The following is a 22292-nucleotide window of genomic DNA, read 5'->3' as shown; positions in this document are numbered from 1 at the left end:
TTTCTTTCTTTCTTTCTTTTCGGCTTCTCCCGTTAGGGGTCGCCACAGCGGATCCTCCGCACGTTTGATTTTGGCACATGTTTTACGCTGGATGCCCTTCCTAATGCAACCCTCCCCAATTTATCCGGGCTTGGGACCGGCACTAAGAGTGGCTGGGGATGGTTCCCTGACCGGGAATCGAACACGGGTCGCAGCGGTGGGAGCGCTGCATCTTAACCACTAGACCACCAGGGGATTTCTGATAAAAACTAAAAATAGTATTTAAGAAACTAATGTTATATTAAAGTTAAGTCTGCCTTAAAGCATGTTTGCAATTTCTAGCTATTTGGTAAAAGAGTTTATAAAACATTCTTGAAAGCAGAAAATACTGTAGATGGACATTTTATACGAACAGAAACAAAATGTGTTTGTAGCAAAAATTTAACAGCATGTATGTAACTGTAATACTCTGAGGCAATGAACTTGGAGTGTTGTTGATTTCAACAAACTGCTTAACTCTACTTGTCAAGTCCTCCAAGAAGAAGGAAATGTTCCTGACCAGAGTCATGATCTTAAAGCTGTTCCTGCCTCATGCACAGAGAAATCACCAAAGATGTCCATCATATGTCCACACACACACACACACACACACACACACACACACACACACACACACACACACACACACACACACACACACACTAGCCAATTTCCTCACTGGCATGTCTTTTGGGATGAGGTATGAAAGGAGGAACAATACACAAGTACACCATAGACAGGATCACAATAAGAAAACTTATAATTGCTTAGATGATAATCTTCTTCTTCTTTAGGCTTCTCCCCTTAGGGGTCGCCACAGCGGCTCATCATTTCTTGCTTTTATACGTCATCCTTTGCTCCTCCTTCTTCTTAAATTAGGTATTTACCACTGCTATTTCCATCCTTTTTGCAAATTTTTATTTCTAGTATTTTATAGAATTTGTTATATAGTAAGATGTAAAAAAAAAAGGCTGAGCATCTATAAGAATGTGAGTAAACATGAAGGCACACTTTATTAACAATTTATGAATATGATCATCTTTAATTCATGCTATTAACATTTCATGGATTTTGACACGTAATTATGCACTGTGGTAATTCAATTAAGTGGTTATCAATAAATAACTTCTCTTGCTGTTCTTATTACCAGCATCTGCTGCATAATGATATTTTCAATATTTTCTGACTGAATCTGGTTACACTGTGATTGTCTTACTTTCTGATTGATACATTCATGTTTCTTACATACACATTTTTCATCCTGAGTCAGATTTGGCCAACAGGAGGAAACAGGAAATTGAGTTGTTCATAATAGCATGTCTGTGGAAGTTGTTCCTGAGTTCATGACAAGCATTAATAATACATGTGAACTGGTCACAATAAATGCAATTGAAAACTAAAAAAACACTAGCACTTTTAACAACACCTTTTTTTTTCTGGTAAAAGAAATATGAGGAAGTCTGGGGCACCAATGTGGCTAAATTCTGGATAATACCCAAGAATAATAATAAACAAAGGTTGTGTTTTAACTGTGGGTTTGTTTAACTACTAATTGTGTATAGTGCCTGTCAAAGTTTGAAAAACACCTAGTTTTTTTCTTCGGTTTTAAAAAATCCCCTTATAGCATGAATAAGAGCTTTACACTCTCCCAGCAGTTCGTTTTTCTCCAAACATTCAGCAGAAATATTTTGCCATGTTTCTTGTTCAATTTCTCAAAAGTCTTTTTTTGTATTTCTTTCTGACCTTGCAATCCAGTTGATTCCAGTGCGGTTCAATAGGATTAAGATGTGGTTATTGGCCTGGCCATTCCACGATGAATAACTTTTTGCTGTTTAAATATAGTTTACAGAGCTTGGACGTATGCTTTGGGTCACTGTCTTGTATGGTGAAAATGGTTCCAAATAGCTGCAGTCTAGATAAAATCGCATGGCATTAAAGTATAGAATAGTAGCCATTTTGGTATTGTTTGCATGATGCTGCCAGTAGGTAGCCAGTATTCCTTTCACTCTGAAAAAGTCTCCACCATTCCCTGCTCCAAAACAACCTCAGACGATTAAGCTTCCACTTAAATGTTTGACTGTGGGTATGAGGCAGACTGCTAATATGTGTCCACAGAACAGACTTTCTTGTGTGTTTACCTTTTACATAGTTTGTTGCATATATACAAAAAGAAAATGCATGTATCTCAAAAAACATTAAAAGCCTAACTGTTTCCTTGTCACTGTATACTTTATATTACTTCATCATAAATTAAAAAAAAAAAAAAACACAAATACGGTATGCTGTTTCTACATTTAGGTTATTTTGTACTTAAAGGTGTTTAAACCTTGTTAGCTAAGAATGCTTTTCCGAAGATTTGTTCACATTGCTGGATAGTAACCGGCCAACGCAAAACAGACACAAGCCTGTTTAATCAATGTGTAAACATATACCTGCTGTCGAAACATCTGTGATGCTTTTGCACCTTCACATCATTAAAACAGAGAAAAGTGCTTCATCACAGATGCTATCTGACCTAATGAAATATGTTAAAAACGAAAAAAAAAATCTGTAAAACAAAACGAATTATATAGTTAATAGATTATTTCATGTTAATATGTGATCAGCTGAATCAAGAGAAAAAGTGATAGGATAAAATACTGCAAATTAATACTTCTGGCCTATGTGAAGAGACAAAAACTGGAAAATATCGCTGACAAAGTGCTGATGAAGCACATATTGATTACTAACTTCCCAAGTCATTTTTAAAATTTGTCACTAGAGTAATTCTCTATAAGTACATTAGGCAATTGATACAGAGGTAAGTGGGGCATCTTTCAGTGGATTTTGAATGCAATATATAAATGAGGGTTTTAGAGGTAGATAGGCTTAAAGATTAATGCTTACATCTGATTGAAATAAATGAAAATAGGAAACATATTTAAGATTAGGAAAATCTTTCAGAACTATATACAGTGAGGAAAATAAGTATTTGAACACCCTGCTATTTTGCAAGTTCTCCCACTTAGAAATCATGGAGGGGTCTGAAATTGTCATCGTAGGTGACACTATGAGAGTCCACTGTGAGAGACATAATCTAAAAAAAAAAAAAATCCAGAAATCACAATATATGATTTTTAAACTATTTATTTGTATGATACAGCTGCAAATAAGTATTTGAACACCTGTCTATCAGCTAGAATTCTGACCCTCACGACCTGTTAGTCTGCCTTTAAAATGTCCACCGCCACTACATTTATTATCCTAAATTAGATGCACCTGTTTGAGGTCGTTAGCTGCATAAAGACACCTGTCCACCCCATACAATCAGTAAGAATCCAACTACTAACATGGCCAAGACCAAAGAGCTGTCCAAAGACACCAGAGACAAAATTGTACACCTCCACAAGGCTGGAAAGGGCTACGGGGAAATTGCCAAGCAGCTTGGTGAAAAAAGGTCCACTGTTGGAGCAATCATTAGAAAATGGAAGAAGCTAAATATGACTGTCAATCTCCCTCGGACTGGGGCTCCATGCAAGATCTCACCTCGTGGGGTCTCAATGATCCTAAGGAAGGTGAGAAATCAGCCCAGAACTACACGGGAGGAGCTGGTCAATGACCTGAAAAGAGCTGGGACCACCATTTCCAAGGTTACTGTTGGTAATACACTAAGACGTCATGGTTTGAAATCATGCATGGCACAGAAGGTTCCCCTGCTTAAACCAGCACATGTCCAGGCATGTCTTAAGTTTGCCAATGACTATTTGGATGATCCAGAGGAGTCATGGGAGAAAGTCATGTGGTCAGATGAGACCAAAATAGAACTTTTGGGTCATAATTCCACTAAACGTGTTTGGAGGAAGAAGAATGATGAGTACCATCTCAAGAACACCATCCCTACTGTAAAGCATGGGGGTGGTAGCATCATGCTTTGGGGGTGTTTTTCTGCACATGGGACAGGGTGACTGCACTGTATTAAGGAGAGGATGACCGGGGCCATGTATTGCGAGATTTTGGGGAACAACCTCCTTCCCTCAGTTAGAGCATTGAAGATGGGTCGAGGCTGGGTCTTCCAACATGACTATGACCCGAAGCACACAGCCAGGATAACCAAGGAGTGGCTCTGTAAGAAGCATATCAAGGTTCTGGCATGGCCTAGCCAGTCTCCAGACCTAAACCCAATAGAGAATCTTTGGAGGGAGCTCAAACTCCGTGTTTCTCAACGACAGGCCAGAAACCTGAATGATCTAGAGAAGATCTGTGTGGAGGAGTGGGCCAAAATCCCTCCTGCAGTGTGTGCAAACCTGGTGAAAAACTACAGGAAACGTTTGACCTCTGTAATTGCAAACAAAGGCTACTGTACCAAATATTAACATTGACTTTATCAGGTGTTCAAATACTTATTTGCAGCTGTATCATACAAATAAATAGGTAAAAAAATCATACATTGTGATTTCTGGATTTTTTATTTTTATTATGTCTCTCACAGTGGACATGCACCTATGATGACAATTTCAGACCCCTCCATGATTTCTAAGTGGGAGAACTTGCAAAATAGCAGGGTGTTCAAATACTTATTTTCCTCACTGTAGAGCAGAAAATGTCAAAGTCAGACCATGGGAAGAGTTTTTTCCACAGACCAGCATACATGTTAATCTGATAAAAACAAACTTTGGGACAATGTGCAATGCCCATACTTTAATACCAGTGATATGAGGAAAGTTGCAACATCCTACATTAACTGCTGAGTGAACCAATTTATTTGTGAGGTGTCACTTGGTGAGAGCATCAAAAAGTGTAAGACCTTGGAGATACATTATTTATCTCCACTCTAATCACCATTAGCTATCAAACTAATCAAATGAGTGAGATGAAATTCAGCAGAAATTTCCATGTGAGTGAATGTTTCTGATGTTGCAGCTGATTAAGTTATCCTGTAGACAGGGTGGCTGCTCTTCAGAAATGTCACCGGCAGACTTTTTAAAACAAAATGCTTTTATGTTATGAATTAAAGATTGGCATCATATTTTATAGTGATTTGTACAAATTGGTATACTCTAACAGAATTTCAGTGTCTGGCCCACACTCACTTGTCCAAATGCATAAGCTATTTTGGGTTGTTTTTTTTTATTGCAACTGAGACTTTGCAAAATCTTGAAATCACTAACTTAAGTGTCCATTACATATTAATATATGAAGTGTCTGCCTTCTCATCATCATCATACACACAATTCTGTACAAGGTGTACAATGTACTTATTGCACACACATGGCCTTAGAAGCTAGAAATTCAGCCTGTAAAGTAGAAATCATATTCGACCCAGAGACCAGAGGTATTCCAATAAAAACATGGATATATAGCAAAACATGGATGTAATACACCGAAGTTATCCTGTAGCACTAGATGCATAGATTACATTTTCAGCAAACATTAAAAAAAAATTTATAATTTAATACCGACATCTAGTATTAATAATATTCAAAATGACATGGCCACTTTCCAAACAGGAATTTGAATAGTCTGATATTGTAAAATTGACAATAGACAGACTTTAGATTAGATTTAACAGATCAAAAGCATAGCTTATAACCTGATGATTAATGTGCTGATTAAAGATAGAGTCCAATCTTCAGGCACAGAATAAACATACTCCATTCTGTTTGCTTATAACACCTTTAGGTAATTGAGTAATTGCAACTACAGTGAGCACCGAATCAGAAACCCCAGCTCCCCTGCACTTAGAGAGCAGAATTAGTCTTCACTACAGTTAGGCTAATGCTAATGCTGGTGATTCCTCTGAGTCATGCAGTAGGGCGTGCCATTGTCCACAACAGACAATAATAAAGATAGAAATTGATGAATCTGAATATAATATTATGGGTATACACAAACATACCACGTAAAGACATTTAAGTAAAAGCACTTATGTTTTTTTAGTTGGAAAAAAGTCTCCCATGTGATCCCGCCTATACATTTATTTGCAACAAAATGTTCAGATACTTTTTCGGTGTTCCTGCATTTGTGTAGCCAATAAAATAACGACAAGAGAATCTAATCAGACCGATCAAGGATACAATTCAACGACAGTGATTGCAAATAGGTTACAGTAGCAGGACAAAAAATATATATATAAATGAATATAAGTGCATGGACTTGAAGGTCAAGTATGCTGAATAAGCAGTGTTGTTCTGTCTGTCACACATCAGCACAGAGAACAGCACCGGGCCTAAGCCTATAAATCCACATCTGGCTCTGCTTCATGTCACTGCAGAGCTCCAGAGAGGCATTACAGCATGTAAAGGATTTAGATCCTGTGACATGGAGAAACCACGGGCAAATCTAAAGCGAGGGGTAAGTGGAAGTCAGAGGTAAGCTGGTGTACAGTACAGTGTGAGCCCAGTGCTGTAAAACCTAAACCACACCCGCCGCATTGCAGAAGCAAAAAAAGGGGGAAGAAGGCCGGCAACTTAACGCAAGTCATCAGCGCTCCCGGTGTCACGGGGAAAAAGCACACGCTGAACAACATCTCTAAGCGCATCCCTGCGTCCTGCTACTGTACCTCCAGCGTAATGTCGGTTCCCTTTGAGATCTCCATCACAGCCTTATTATAACCTTCCCCCACTGCGTTCACACCGCGCCGCGCCTCCGATCGCTCCGGCGGTTCATGTAATCAATGTACACGCTGATGATCCGCATCTACCGCGCATGGTTACCGCGATACTGTAACACAATAACATACCGTACTGTAGGGCTTTTCTACAGGGTTCTTTAGTGTAGTCTGGGATGCTGGGATGCTGAGATGCTAAGATCTCACTTTGAGCTCTCCAGGCGTGCTTTAACGCGTTCTCCTTCTTTTACACACCGCGGTGTAAACAAAACAGCGGAATACTCATATTTACCGGTTATTCAGTAAACGCTGTGATGTGATGCGGTTTCCCGGTGTGGTGCTCAGCCTCCTCGTGTTCACTCCTGCTCGCAGCAGCAGCTCAACTCACTGGTGTCATACACACACACGCGCGCGCGCGCGCACACACACACACACACACACACACACACAAGGACAGGGACAGCGCGCAGCATGCTGGGAGAAGAGAGCCCCAATAGAGCCCTCCATTCTTGCTTTTCTGTCAAACTTCTTTTATTTTAAAGAAATTGCACAGAAGTCTGTATTTAATGGCATTTTTGTTTCAGGAATGCATCAATATATATTAGTCTCTTTTCCCCCACATACAATTTTCATAATATATATATTTTTTTATTAATGAAGTAATTAATAAATGAAAGTCAAACTGAAGCACACTTTGCACAGTGATTTTTGTTCGCAGTATTATGAAGCGTATACCAGCTTGTTTGAAACCTGGGGTTAAAGCGCAGGGTCGGCCATGATACAACACCTCTGGAGAACTGACGGTTAAGGGCCTTGCTCAAGGGCCCAAGATTGGCATCTTGGCGACAGCAGGGCTTAAACCCCCAATCTTCCGATCAGATCAGTAACCCAGCACCTTAACCACTGAGCTACCACTCTTAGTGCTCTAATCATCAGTATTTGGATCTGTATTTGTATTTAAACCCAAAGTAGAAATGAACAGACTTGAAAAGGTTTTTTTTCATTAAATATATTCACTGCCCCGTTATTTCATAAAACACGGAAAAAACAAATAGTGGCAGAAATGCCACTGTCAGCATTGTGTCTGAATTCTCCTAATACCTCACTGATGTTCATAATTAATCTCAACTGGAGATGTGGCAGGAATGTTTTTAATCCTGTTTGCGTTTATTATTTAAAAAAATACAGCGATCCTGATCAGGCAGTTATTAGGGATGCTGTAAATGCAATGTGCAGTCTGTTCATATTAATAAAGTCTTTCTTTGTCCTATAAGTTAAATAAGAGTTGAATGTTCCTCTCCTTGATTAAATTGATCGATCTATCTATTTACGCTCATGCCATGTGCCATCGAGTTAATGCCAACTCCTGGAAACCCTGTTGAAAGTTGCAAGTTTTATCCAGAGTCTTGGTTCCTGGATACAGGAGTAGATTCACAGACCTTTCTCTATCATGGTTAATAAATCCACCAACAACTCATAATAATAGGTATCTTGGGACCCAAACCCACAACCATGAGATTAAAAGTTTCGTGTTAATTAAGTCACGCAACACTTCTACCTGCAAATGCATCTGCGATTCATATTTGTGTTTGTGTCTATCAGCTGAATCTCAATAATGCATTCATATTCATTAACATGCCAAAATCACAGTGCTGGTAATCTCACAACCCTTGTGATGATAATCTTATTTATTTATTTTGCTCCACACGAAAATTAAAATAAGATTGACCATTGCTTAACTGATGCCAAATTTTAAATGGATCAGCCACCAATATTGCTATACATTCGTGTGAAATATTCAACATAACAGCAACAGACTGCAAAAGAAAGAACAGCAATGTATGTGGGCCACTAAAATCCAAGAAAGTATGCCAATGAGGAACACTTAATGCTTGTCACTGTAAAAGGCCTCCTTTTGGCACTATAATTTTTTCCCTATAGGTTGTCCATCGTAGGCAATGTAAACCTTTTTTCGGCTTCACCCATCAGGGGTCGCCACAGCGGATCATCTGCATGTTTGATTTGGCACATGTTTTTACGCTGGATGCCCTTCCTTACGCAACCCTCCCCATTTATCCGGGCTTGGGACCGGCACTAAGAGTGGCTGGGGTTGGTTCCCTGACCGGGGATTAAACCCGGGCCGCAGCGGTGAGAGCATCCTAACCACTAGACCACCGTCGTAGGCAATGTAAAGAGCATAAATTGTTAGCTGAAGCTGGATGTTTTCCAGGTCGAAAGTCAAACAATGGAGATTCAATGAAATCAAACATAGAAATATCTTAAATAAAGTTCAAAAAGTTCATGTAAATCCATCACTATGAAAACTTTTTCAAAACATGTAAAGCCTATTAACTTTAATAAATTTTGATTTCTTTCTCCATATGCTTAATGTGTAAACTACAAACACATATGACTAATAAATCTAAATGATATCAGTTATGGCCTTTTTTATATTATATTTTTATATTATATTTTATATTCAAACTTGCAATTCATTGGTTTAAATGATCAAGATTAAGTGCCTTATACCCTTTTAAATGTAACTGAAAATATTTATATGCTGCCGGAACAAAGACTGTCAGCTGCAGTAATAAAGTCGTACTGCTTAGTAATTACATGTGCTGCTGCAATGTTCATCTGTACACTGTGCCCAGACATTTCTCTGTTCCACTGACAGTCTCAATCCTGCATTCTTTCTCTGTCCAAATATCTCTCATCCTGTCTTTCTGTCTAATCTCTCTTCCCTGCTCTGTTGCTTTCAAAATGTCACATTTTTTTCTCCTGTTTCTCTTTCAATAACCCTCAAGTTCTTCACCTTGTGGGCTCTCTCTCTCTCTCATGTCTCCTTGTTCACATACCCTCACATTCACTCTCTCACCTAATTTCTTTCATTCTCCTTAACCTGAGTTCCCTGTCATCTTGGAATGCTCTTGCTGTGCATGCTGATGAGTCCGAGTCTCTTTAATATTGAGGTAGCTTAGTCTAATCATTGTACCGAAGGCCGATGAATAGGCGCCTTACTAGTAGCACAACACAACCATACATAGTCTAACTATATATATATATATATATATATATATATATATATATATATATATATATATATATATATATATATATGTATGTGTGTGTGTATATATATGTGTGTGTGTATATATATGTGTATGTGTATATATATATATATATATATATATATATATATATATATATATATATATATATAAATATATATATATATATATATATATATATATATATATATATATATATAAATATAAATACACACACACACACACACACACAAACATACACACACACGTGAAATAGTCTATAGATATAGTGAGGAAAATAAGTATTTGAACACACTGCTATTTTGCAAGTTCTCCCACTTAGAAATCATGGAGGGGTCTGAAATTGTCATCGTAGGTGCATGTTCACTGTGAAAGACATAATCTAAAAAAAATAAATCCAGAAATCACAATATATGATTTTTAAACTATTTATTTGTATGATACAGCTGCAAATAAGTATTTGAACACCTGTCTATCAGCTAGAATTCTGACCCTCAAAGACCTGTTAGTCTGCCTTTAAAATGTCCACCTCCACTACATTTATTATCCTAAATTAGATGCACCTGTTTGAGGTCGTTAGCTGCATAAAGACACCTGTCCACCCCATACAATCAGTAAGAATCCAACTACTAACATGGCCAAGACCAAAGAGCTGTCCAAAGACACTAGAGACAAAATTGTACACCTCCACAAGGCTGGAAAGGGCTACGGGAAAATTGCCAAGCAGCTTGGTGAAAAAAGGTCCACTGTTGGAGCAATCATTAGAAAATGAAAGAAGCTAAACATGACTGTCAATCTCCCTCAGACTGGGGCTCCATGCAATTTTGGGAAACAACCTCCTTCCCTCAGTTAGGATAACCAAGGAGTGGCTCTGTAAGAAGCATATCAAGGTTCTGGCATGGCCTAGCCAGTCTCCAGACCTAAACCCAATAGAGAATCTTGGAGGGAGCTCAAACTCTGTGTTTCTCAGCGAAAGGCCAGAAACCTGACTGATCTAGAGAAGATCTGTGTGGAGGAGTGGCCAAAATCCCTCCTGCAGTGTGTGCAAACCTGGTGAAAAACTACAGGAAACGTTTGACCTCTGTAATTGCAAACAAACAAATATTAACATTGACTTTCTCAGGTGTTCAAATACTTATTTGCAGCTGTATCATACAAATAAATAGTAAAAAAATCATACATTGTGATTTCTGGATTTATTTATTTTTATTATGTCTCTCACAGTGGACATGCACCTACGATGACAATTTCAGACCCCTCCATGATTTCTAAGTGGGGGAACTTGCAAAATAGCAGGGTGTTCAAATACTTATTTTCCTTACTGTATATAGACTATTTCACTCATATCTCTACGAAGGTTTCCTGGCATCAATCAAAAACCTGCCAGTAGGTGAACTGGTGGCAGATTCTATTTGGCTCAAACAATTTTGATGTTCCATTTTTTTCACCTCTATTTCTTATTTCACCATATTTCACCTCTACTAACAGCCAGTGGCACTAGTGTTTATGCTTTACATACCATAATAGAAATGGATGGTGTTGTGTGCATGGTGACCTGTGATAGCCTGACTTCCTGACCTAGGTGTATGCCTGCTTAGCACCTGTGATACCATATATCGTATTTTTCGGACTATAAGCCGCTACTTTTTTCCTATGCTTTGAACCCCGTGGCTTAAACAACGAAGCAGCTCATTTATTGATTTTTTCTGGGTTTTTCCCAGTTTCACAAACTTCAAGCCAAAAAACTGAGCGAAATAACATTAGACCAATGAAATTTCCAAACGGAAACTAAAAAAAACAAAAAAAACAAACCCCACCTCACCTGTGTTCTGAGCTGCACGGCTTCAGGAGAAAAACTTCCACCGGGTGATTTTTAAACGCGCGACGATGCCAAAAGATAAACTCCAGAGAGTAATACAGTAGTTGTGAAAGGAAGGAGGAAGACAGTGAACAATGACTTTCTTGGTAGGCTACTGTTTAGATACAAGCCGTTGTAACACGTTGAGTGTGTAAAGTTCATTAGTGTAGCTCTTTAGTGAAGCTCTCACTTTCAGAGCCACCTATGAAAACTCTAAGTGCAATGATAAGATGCTTTAAGCCCTTCACTGATACGAGTTGCTCAAGCTTCATGTTGACAGTTTAGTATTGTGGCTTCATGATGAGGAACACGGGCAACACAATTATCTAATAGAGTAAAAGGAGGCCAGAGTGATTAAATGAATTTGCTGCTTGACTGATTTTGGTGTGTTGGGCAGGTCACTCAATTTATTAAGCAGAAACCTAGTTACAAGTGCTCTTCAACAAGCTGTGAAAACAGAGCAGGTTGCTGCTCAAACGGAATGGGGATTTTAAGTGTGTGAAATGCCCTGTAGACCTTACAACCTGTTACAGAGCTTGAATAAATGATCTGTGAATTCATGTATAACAGCTAATATTCATTATAAATTTATCTCAGTGTTTGATTCACCAAATTAAAAAAATATTTTTCTGATATTTTCTGACCTTTCCTCTTTGATGTGAGATCATGTGTGTTTGCCATTTAATCATTTACACTTCATGGCCAAATGTTTGTGGACACTTGACCATAATCCCTGAGATGTTCATGTACGCCTCCAAGATAAACAAACTGTGTAGAATTTGATGAATGGAAGAGGAATTTGACGTGTGGAAGGTTTTTGTTTGTTTATTTATTTATTTATTTATTTATTTATTTATTTATTACAGTGGATTTACAAAAATTAAGAAAGAACACAAAACTAAAACACTTCTAAAATTAGTTAAATACAACATCAAATGAATACCACAACATATTAAACTGCATTATTATTTTTACAAAAATAGCATTTGCCAAAATAAAAAATAAAAAACGTGTGAAAAACTAAGTACACCTTACTGTTTCCATAGAATTTAAGAGGATATTGTAAGTAGCTGCCAGGTGGTGCTATCAATTGGCTTTAATTAACTGATCACCAGCAAGTGTGTCCACCTTTGTGAAAGACCAAGTTTTAACAGTTTGTTTGTCTGGAGCCTTAAGGTGTAAATGCCAAGGAGTAAAAGACAGTAGCAATTATTTTAGATAAGCCGTTGTTGCTGCCCATCATTTTGGCATGGGTTTTAAAGTCATTTCCAAACAATTTACTGTAAAGGCCATCATTTAACAGTGAGGAAGATCATTCATAAATGGACACATTCAAGACAGTTGCCTAGGAGTAGATGTACCAGCAAATTTACCCCAATGTCAGAATGTGCAATGTTTAGAGAAATTGCAAAAAGCTCAAGAGTTACATCTCAGAGTGACACGCCTCAGTTAGCAGTTAAATGTTAAAGTTCATGGCAGCATAATTAGAGTGACTGAACAAGTATGATTTGCTTGAAAGAGTTGCCAAGAGGAAGTCTCTTCCATGGCTTTACAATGGCCATTGTAAACATTGTAAAGTTGCATCTGAACAAACCACAAGACTTCTGCAACAATAGTCTTTGAACGGAAAATACCAAACTGGAGATGGTTGGCCATAATGCACAGCAGAATGTTTGGCAAAACCCAGACATAGCATATCACACACACACACACACACACACACACACACACACACACACACACACACACACACACACACACACACACACACACACACACACACACACACACACATCATACCAACTGTCAAGCAGGTTGGTGGAGGGAAGATAGGTTGGTTTTTCAGCCACAGGAGCTGGGCACCTTTTTGCAGCCACAGGATAGCCATTGAGTCGACCATGAACTCCTCTGTATACCAAAGTATTCTAGAGCCAAATGTAAGGCCACCCATCCAACAGCTAAAGCTTGGCCAAAATGGGGTCTGTGACAGGACACCATTAATCTACAACAGAACGGCTGAAAAGTAACCAAATCAGCTTATTGCAATTTGGTCACAGTCCAGAACTGAAAAACTAGTGTTGGACCTTAAGAGAGCTGTGCATAAACACATGCACGCAAATCTCAATGCTCTAGAATAATGTTGTAAAGCAGAGCAAGTCAAAATTCCTCCACAACAATGTGAGAGAATAATAAAGTCATACAGAAACCGATTACTTTGTTTACAGTTTTTGTTGCTATAGGTGTTTCTAAAGGCTAATGAATCACAAGATGTACTTAATTTTGCACACGGGATTCTCAATTTTGACTTTATTTCTGTAAAATAAATAATGACAGTGTAGTATGTCATGTGCTGTTGTTTATCTGAGGTTGTATTTACCTAAATCTAAAACCTGCTAAGGACTAGATGATTTTTATTATGTCCTATTAAATAAAAATGTCAGATGACATGTTACTCTAAATTCCAGTTGGCAAACACACATTTAGGGTGTAGGCCTTTTTAAGACCCTCACACCCAAACAGTAAGTGATAAGGTAAAAACTAAAAAAAAAAAAAAAAAAAAAAACACCTACAAAAATAAATAAACCTTTTTGCACAAAAAAACCTTCAGTCCATATTCCTTCATCATTTCATGATTGTGTGTCTTTGGGGAGAGATTACAATTCTATAATATCTTAGACTTTCCAGCATAGAATGTTACTGTATGATAAATTAAGCATGGAAAATAAGGAAAAATAAGTATTGGGGTCATGCTACCATCAGGCAAATTATTCCTATATTTTACAAACCTATTCGTTCTAAACAGGTCATCTAATTGGCAATGTCAGTGCCTCCACTGGCTGGAGTTAATGTTCAAAAATGCAAAGCCCAATATATATTAGCCAGCGAATATACTGGTTAAGTAGACAAAAGGAGTGAAGTAGGAGTAATATTGAAAGCATTGAATGACATACATGTCATTAAAATGTTTTTACAATTAATCCACGGGCAAACCTTGAGCCTGGCAACCACAGCTGACTCTGAGATCCATCATGTTTTATTCATGCTACTGTAAATATTCCATTAACTTTCATGAATGCCAAATTACCTCAGAGGCTCTTTACTGGAACACATACAAAGCAGATAGAAGAAGACCATCAATATTATTTTGTAAAAAAACAAGTGCTTTCAAGGTTCCAAAAACATTACTCTCTACATCACCCTTTCAAATTATTTCAGTTTTATGATGGGCCACTTCTTCTAGGCTAGAGAGAAGTGAAATTCACCATCACTATATTCACAGATAGCTTGAATAAAATGACCAGGTTAATTGATTTTTTTCCGTAATGATGTCAGTTACAGGCTTGGGAGCTGCTCTAGATTAAGGAGTTCTAGTTTCTTGAGAAAATGTGTGAATAACATCAAGAGAAAATTAATCTATAGGCCTTGGGTTTTCCTAAATTATTGTTCATAAAGGTCTGCATTTATCTTCCACTGCAGTTAACACAGAAACAGTCATCTAGGTTTAATGAATCAGGGCTGGTATAGGGTGTGCATCAGAAACTTCTGTAGGCAGTTATGCCTTGTTAATGGAAATTGGCACTATAGAAGTGAATATAGTGCTGTGGATCGCTTGTATGTCAGCAGAAAGCACCATTCGAGTTTTACAATCATACCAATAGTAAATGCTGTCTTGCATAAGACCTTTAAGCAACTGGCATTTAGAGCTCAGATATATTATCATATGCTGTAAAAACTAAAATATGGGATTTAATCAACAGCAGAGATTTAAACCAGTTACACAGACTGTTATAGTTGTGTCATACTGTAAAATTAATAGGAACAAATGGCTGCTTGATCATTATGTCATTACCTTTTACCTGATATATATTACTGTCCTATTTACTGATTAAATCGGGTGTTTTTACATTTCTCCAGGATCCTATTACTGTGGTTTTGATAAGCTGTTTTTGTCACTCTTCCATTGCTGTTTGTTAGCAAAAATCATTCATTCATTAAATTTAATAACCCCTTTGGTTATGGTTCTGTATTTCTAAAGCATATCCTAGGAAGCCTGACTATGAATCAGCAAAAATAACTCCAATTGTTTTGTTATTGTCATGTTATGTATTATTTTTTTTTATTTTTTTTATCTAATTTCTCCTATATACAGTAATGGTAAAAGCTTAATGTAACAAGGTAGCACTATGTGACTCTAATGTAAAATAAATAGACAAAAAAAACCCCCAGATTTCGAGCACTTGAGAAAAAGTTTTACAGTTGTTGTATTAAATAAATTATAATGTTGGAATTTGGGGTGAGGTCTTGCCAACTAGCTGGTATTCTTAGATAAACTGGGGCCATTGAATGTGTGGTACATTACGCTCTCGCAGCAACAGCTTAAATACTTGCTGAAATAATGAATTATGAATAACATTATTCCACATGTAATTTGTACATCTTATAAATAGAAGAATACACTTCAAAAAGTTTATTATTTATTATTATTTTATTAAATAAATCCTATCGTATAAAATTCTCTACAATAAAAAATAAAAAAAACAGCACAAAGTTTAATGTGTATTAATTAGTCTTAAATGCCTAAAATTAAAAATAAAGCCATAATGTGATGCTTAAAATGCATATAATGGTTTGACTTCACAATGTGCTCATTATTAAAAGAGTATCTATAACATATTTACGTTAACACACGTTAACACATTAATACTCTTTTGCTATGACATATTCTCCACATTATGTTTTTCCACTAGAAGAATACATTTAGAGATGTGCTCTGGTGTTAAAGTATTTCTTTCATTTCCTTACACTCTGCTGAAAAGCCCAGATGGGCATCATCCAGACATAGACACATTAATTCATAGAGAATACTTGAGCACACACAAAACTACTTAAGACCAAATAATAAATGAATACAGAATAGCATAGCAAAAAATGACAGAGTGAAGTGTCTGTCTGCATGCGAGTATAATATATATGTATATATATGAGTGAGAGAGAGAGAGAGATAAAATTGAGGTGTTATTTTGGGAATATGGCTCTTCCTAGTGTTACTGGTGACACTCTACGCTTTTGCCCAGTGAGATCACTGACTACAGACAGATTGATGTATCTTGGTAGGGAAGAGTGAAAGCAATCCATGGGTAAAAGACAGGAAAACAGATGTTTATTTCTATACTCACAAGTAAGTGTCAGATGCATAAGCACAAAGCTAGTTCTTCATCAGTGTAAATAATGCTGTAAATGTAATTTCTAAACACCACTCCACCCTCTATACACTCAAACAATTAACTCCTAATTAGACTGCAGAGAAAGAATTGAAAATTAATAATAATAAAAAAAAAACCCTCTACTGAAAAAACTGAATAGCCTACTTTAAAAATGAAGCTCATCACATTGTTCTATATCAGTACTGGTTGAAATGTCTGTCAGATGTGTTTTATATAGTTCAGTGATGTGACAAATTTCAGGAATTTCAGCTTTTAGCATCCTAAAGATTACTAGTAAATGGTTCTTTGTTCTGCATTAACTATATATATATATATATATATATATATATATATATATATATATATATATATATATATATATATATATATATATATATATATATATATATATATATATATATACACACACATTTATTTTCATTTATTTCAAATATACCTTAAATTTAAAACATTTCTAAAAAGTGAGTTTTTGTTCCTATAGTTTAAAAGAGAAATCTGAAATCTTTTTTGTAATTTTTTATTTTAAACTAACATTTCTGGAGGAATGGCAAAAATTCTGGACGGCTCTGTATGTGTTATTTGGCTCCTGCGTATTAGAGACATTGCTGTGTAATAATCTGTCTCTGTTGTCAGCTGTTACTGCTGAAATTAGGTCATGCGAAACACCTCTAATAAGCATAACACTACTTATACAAGAATACCAAATAAATATTTATATAAATTAATTTATTTGAATAAACGTATTATGCAGTCATGTATTGGCCATTTTGTTTGTATTTGATGTTAAGATAAAAATAAATAGATCTAAAAAGAGAATAAAAAAAAACACCCTAAATGAAGGATTTTCAAACCAGTGTCCTGGAGGGTTACAAAAACATGTGTTTTGCATTTTCTGTCAAAGCAAATTCATAAACACCTTGGTAATGAGATGAAAAGTTGTAAATGGGGTGTTAAATGAGGTCAAATGTGGCTGTGCAATGGAGAATGATAAAACACTGAGATCCAAAGACAGGGATTAAACATTTTACATTTCATGGGCACTTTCATGCAATTATACAATCAGTCAATCACGTGGCAGCAGCTTGAAGCATAACATAAATAAGACAGGTACAAATCAAAAGTGTCAGTTAATGCTCTTATCAAATACCTGAATAGAAAACAAAGTGACTACAAAGACTTTGTGGCATGATTTTGACAATGTCCCAGATTTTGATGAACTGCTGATCTTCTAAGATTTTGAAACACAACATTCTCTAAGGTTTACATAGTAGAATATAGGATTTAATTAAAATGTATTAGGAAATATTAGATTAATAAGAGAAATGTTTGTATTCAGTAACTTCAGTAACCAAGCAGTGCCTGTATAATGCAAGTTGTCTCTTGCCATGACACAGCAATTTATCTCACTGGTTCCGTTTGAAAAATTTGCAATAATCATATTGTAAAAAAAAAAAAAAAAAAAGAAAAAGCTGTCTTTGGTTGAAAACTTTAAACTCAATGTTGTATATTTCTTCAATTAAAGCAGCACCGCTCTATCCATGGGGAAAACATTGGCTTCCTGATTACAAGCAAAGGTGCTCATCATCAAGCCGATGAGTCCACTTTTTGGACACCCTGTAGGTTTGAGAACCGTATTTGTACCAGTTTATTTGCAAAGAACATTAGGTGAAAACCTGTGATTTGGTTTAAATACCTGCACACGCACATCTGTACGACCACAAATCAAGAGATATTGGACATAGGCACTATAAACAAAAAGTCTTCCTGGTTTTCTAAAATGGTAATATATGTCTCAGGGATACTGTTTCAATACTTAACAAAGATTCAAATATTAATGAAGAATGACCATTTTTTTGCAAAGAAGCAAATCAAATGATTATTTATTGTTATAACCAACAGCAGAGCAAATGGACTCTTGCACGATGAACAGAGCACTACGAAAATGTCATGACACTTCATATTCTGCAGGTGAAGCGATCATTTTACACTGCAAATAGATAAAACAAGCTGCTTTCTCTGCTATTAACCCTAGTGGACAAATGAATCAAATGGCTGAAGATTTTACCGTCTTCAGTATGCAGGATGCTTAGCCTTGAATTAGTTAGAGCAGAAACTCATTATTCAACTAACAAATATAGACATTTTTTGTGTGTTTTTGTGTGTGTAAGAGATGCAATCAGGAGATAAGGTTCTAAATTTTTCTGCAAACTGTTACCTGCAATGCTTACTTGCTGTCACTATGCAGCATCATGACTGGAGAAAAAAGCCTCTATTGAGGGTGCTTGTTACTCATCACTGACAGAGACATAAGGGAGCATTGAATGCTCCAACTGTTCATTATTTTCAAGCCTCTAATCAAGTCTGAGTGTCTGATAGACAAATCCCAACTGATGCATCTGGCACTTGAGTCAGCTTTCAATCGACAAATGCAGCCACCTGAATAATATAAAAGTATGGCATGCGAAATTCCAGTTATACCATTAGTGCTTTTATTTACAGACTTTCATAACTTCATGTCTAGATCAAGGTTCTCATATACAAAGTCATGCTGTGCTACACACTATCTTTTGATCAAATACCTCAGATTAAATTATTAGGATCTAATCAGTGCTGAGGTACTGAGTCTGTTGATTACTGTTTGTCTTCGATGACTATTCCAGAAAGAACATTAGGTTTTTCATTAATACATGCCCAAAACATGTCAAACCTCACATTAAAATGCACACCATACAAAATATATGGCAAACAAAAGCACCATCCTTTAAAAACAACATTTCTATAATTACTAATGACATCCAGTCTCAGTTTGCTACAAGAGTTAGCTTCAGAAAAACTGAGGCACTCAAATCTGTTCAACAGTAAATGATGAATATTAGTACATGAAAAGTCAGTGTTGCCCCACTGGAGTCACTCCGCATGGATCACATAAAGCAATCATGGTGTACAGCTGGAAGCCATGTAAAACCCTAATGGCTACTGTGAAATAATAAACACTACATGTTTTTAGATTCAGTTCCAAGCTTAACATCAAATAATGAAAATATGAACTACTCCGAACGGAGAAGTGTGACTGTAAGAGTAGCGCAAATAAGTTGACCTTTTGGATAGAGCATTGCATAGAATATCTGACTGAAATGGAAGTTGTATGGTCCTGCTCGGTCAATACAAAAGTATTGATCAAAAATGAGCTTCCTCTTGTCCATAAATTAAACAAAACTCTATATTTTCCTGGAATTTAATGAATGACAAAACTAATTCGAGATTTTATATATATATATATATATATATATATATATATATATATATATATATATATATATATATATATATATATATATATATATATATTTCCTCCCTCATATCAGCATTCCAGTTCCCACAGCTCTCCACAGAAATTCACAATTTTCCAGTCATTTATGCAATCACATTGTATATCAGCAAGGTATAATAAGTCGCTCTTGCAACTGAGCTATTAAGGGCTTGATGGTAAATGAGAGGACTGTGATTTATAACAGCTGATCAATAGCAATCATTTGGATTGTTCCAGCGCTCATGCTTCCTGGGCTTGGGATGAAATGGAAAAACACTCGAGGTTTCCCCTTACTACTCTTAGCTCATTTGAACAGGTCATTTGAAATTTATGTGGTAAAACAAAATAAAACACTGACAGGACAGTCACTGAAGACTTGGCTAGATGTGGGTGATTTTTAATCTCTGGTTTGTAAGGCTTCAGAATTTGTTGCATTTAATCCATCATGCTGGAGTTTAGCGGATTAAAAACCAGGCGAATGAGAAAAACCCCAAAACAGGACACTTTACCAAAGACAAGCCCAACAAGTTCAGTGAAAAATCATACTTAAAATGAACATAAACACAAATTTGCACTATTATCTTGACTGATGCCATTTTTTCACAGCTAACAGCGTTGACTGAAAAGTGCTGTAGATTTAGTCTAACCTAAAGGAAAGCAGTTTGAGTAGATGCTGTTTGATTTGGAAATGACTATACCTCTTGGTCACCCACAAATCCTTTGATAGTTTTGTGAATGAGTATGAGTCCCAAAATGGAAACCATCTGGATACACTGATCCCCACGTGGGGCGACTGTGTGAAATGCCTGTGTGTTGATTTATGCCACTACAGAAACAGCAGGCAATAAAGGTACGGCACGACAATTCAGATTTTATCCAACCACAGCACACAGTCAGTGATTTATACATGTACTCACAATTGCAGAACATCCGGCACATCCAGGGTCGATCCATCCGTTACGATGAAGATCCAAGATCGTTCACAATAGAAAGGGATGGGAAATTAAATCATAAAACATTTTTTAATAATACTTGTCATATAACTTTGATATAATAGCTTTCAATTTCTATAAGAAAATGTCATGGGCTATTCTTCAATAGTGGTGGAACAGACAGAAGTCTGTGCAGATCTTGTGTTAAACAGACTATGTGGTGGTTCCAGAATGCCTGGTTACGGGTCACTGGTTTTGAGCAGCTGCCAATGGATTATATTATGTAACATGTATTTCATTCCCTTATAAAATACGCTTGTTAAAACATACATTTAGGTGCAGTGAGATACATTGTGCACAAATTAGACTGATAAGTGGATGTAACAATTTCAGATAGACTAATATAAGAGGATTTTTGTTTATGCTTGACAAAAGGTATAAAGTTTCAGGCATTATGCACAATACATGAAGAAATACATCTAAAAACACACCAAAAGGCACATGAAATAATGACAGGTTGATAAATCTTCTATTATATATATATATATATATATATATATATATATATATATATATATATTTTTTTTTTTTTTTTTTTTTTTTTTTTTTTTTTTTCTAGTAAAAATAGATCTAGGGCATTTTTTTTTTAAAGGGGGGTTAATAAAAATTACAAATTCACTAGAAAATCTTTAAAAGGTAATTTATTTTGCAAATCATTAAAAATATGCTGAAAACCTTTTACACCTGGAAAACAATTACAGCAGCATAAGCCAGTGCTGTGAAACAAGCTACCGAAATCAAACAATGAACAATTAATAATAATAATAAAAATAATAATAATAAATATTCAGCTCAGCACACACACACACACACACACACGCGCGCGCGCCGCAAAGTCCCAAAGAAACAACAAAGTAATGGTATGTAACGTTAATTACACTATTGTGCATGCATGCAGAATGCCTGGTGTAACAGCACAAACAGATGTTACACCGCAAAACAGTTTCTGTGGGACGAATCACATTTAAAAGGCTTACATACCTGCTTAGTATCTGTTTGGTTACTCCAAAAAAACCACACACACACACCTCTAGAGAAATATCAGAAGTGCGCTAGTGCTTCCAACACGCGTTGCACAGAGACCTGAAAGCCAGCGAATTGCGCATCACGCGCACAAGCACACGCACACGTTTAGACACGGCATATTATACGTGAACGGCGCAGACACTCAGACCCTCCAGTCTGCCTTCTAATGGACGCCCCTTTCTGAAAACCAGGCTCCCGCGCGCAGC

The 22292-nt window shown here is 36.4% G+C and overlaps 1 protein-coding gene across 29 annotated transcripts in view; it reads right to left on the bottom strand.

The window, feature by feature from the left end:
• Positions 1 to 22292, bottom strand: part of epb41l3a (erythrocyte membrane protein band 4.1-like 3a) — a 79191-nt gene extending 56899 nt beyond the window's left edge. For 18 of the 29 annotated variants that reach the window (XM_083544877.1, XM_083544879.1, XM_083544881.1 and 15 more), the window contains exon 1: positions 6897 to 7049. The gene's annotated coding sequence lies outside the window, so the exon portion shown is untranslated. Of the gene's footprint in view, positions 1 to 6896; positions 7050 to 17905; positions 18007 to 20985; positions 21362 to 22041 lie in introns of those variants that run through there. The other 11 variants (XM_083544878.1, XM_083544887.1, XM_083544883.1 and 8 more) reach the window with 8 other exon arrangements.

This window comes from Silurus aristotelis (genome assembly GCF_946808225.1).
Source record: "Silurus aristotelis genome assembly, chromosome: 1".
Lineage (NCBI taxonomy): Eukaryota > Metazoa > Chordata > Actinopteri > Siluriformes > Siluridae > Silurus > Silurus aristotelis.
The sequence above is the reverse complement of the archived record's forward strand: the minus strand, read 5'-3'. Positions and strand labels throughout refer to the sequence as shown.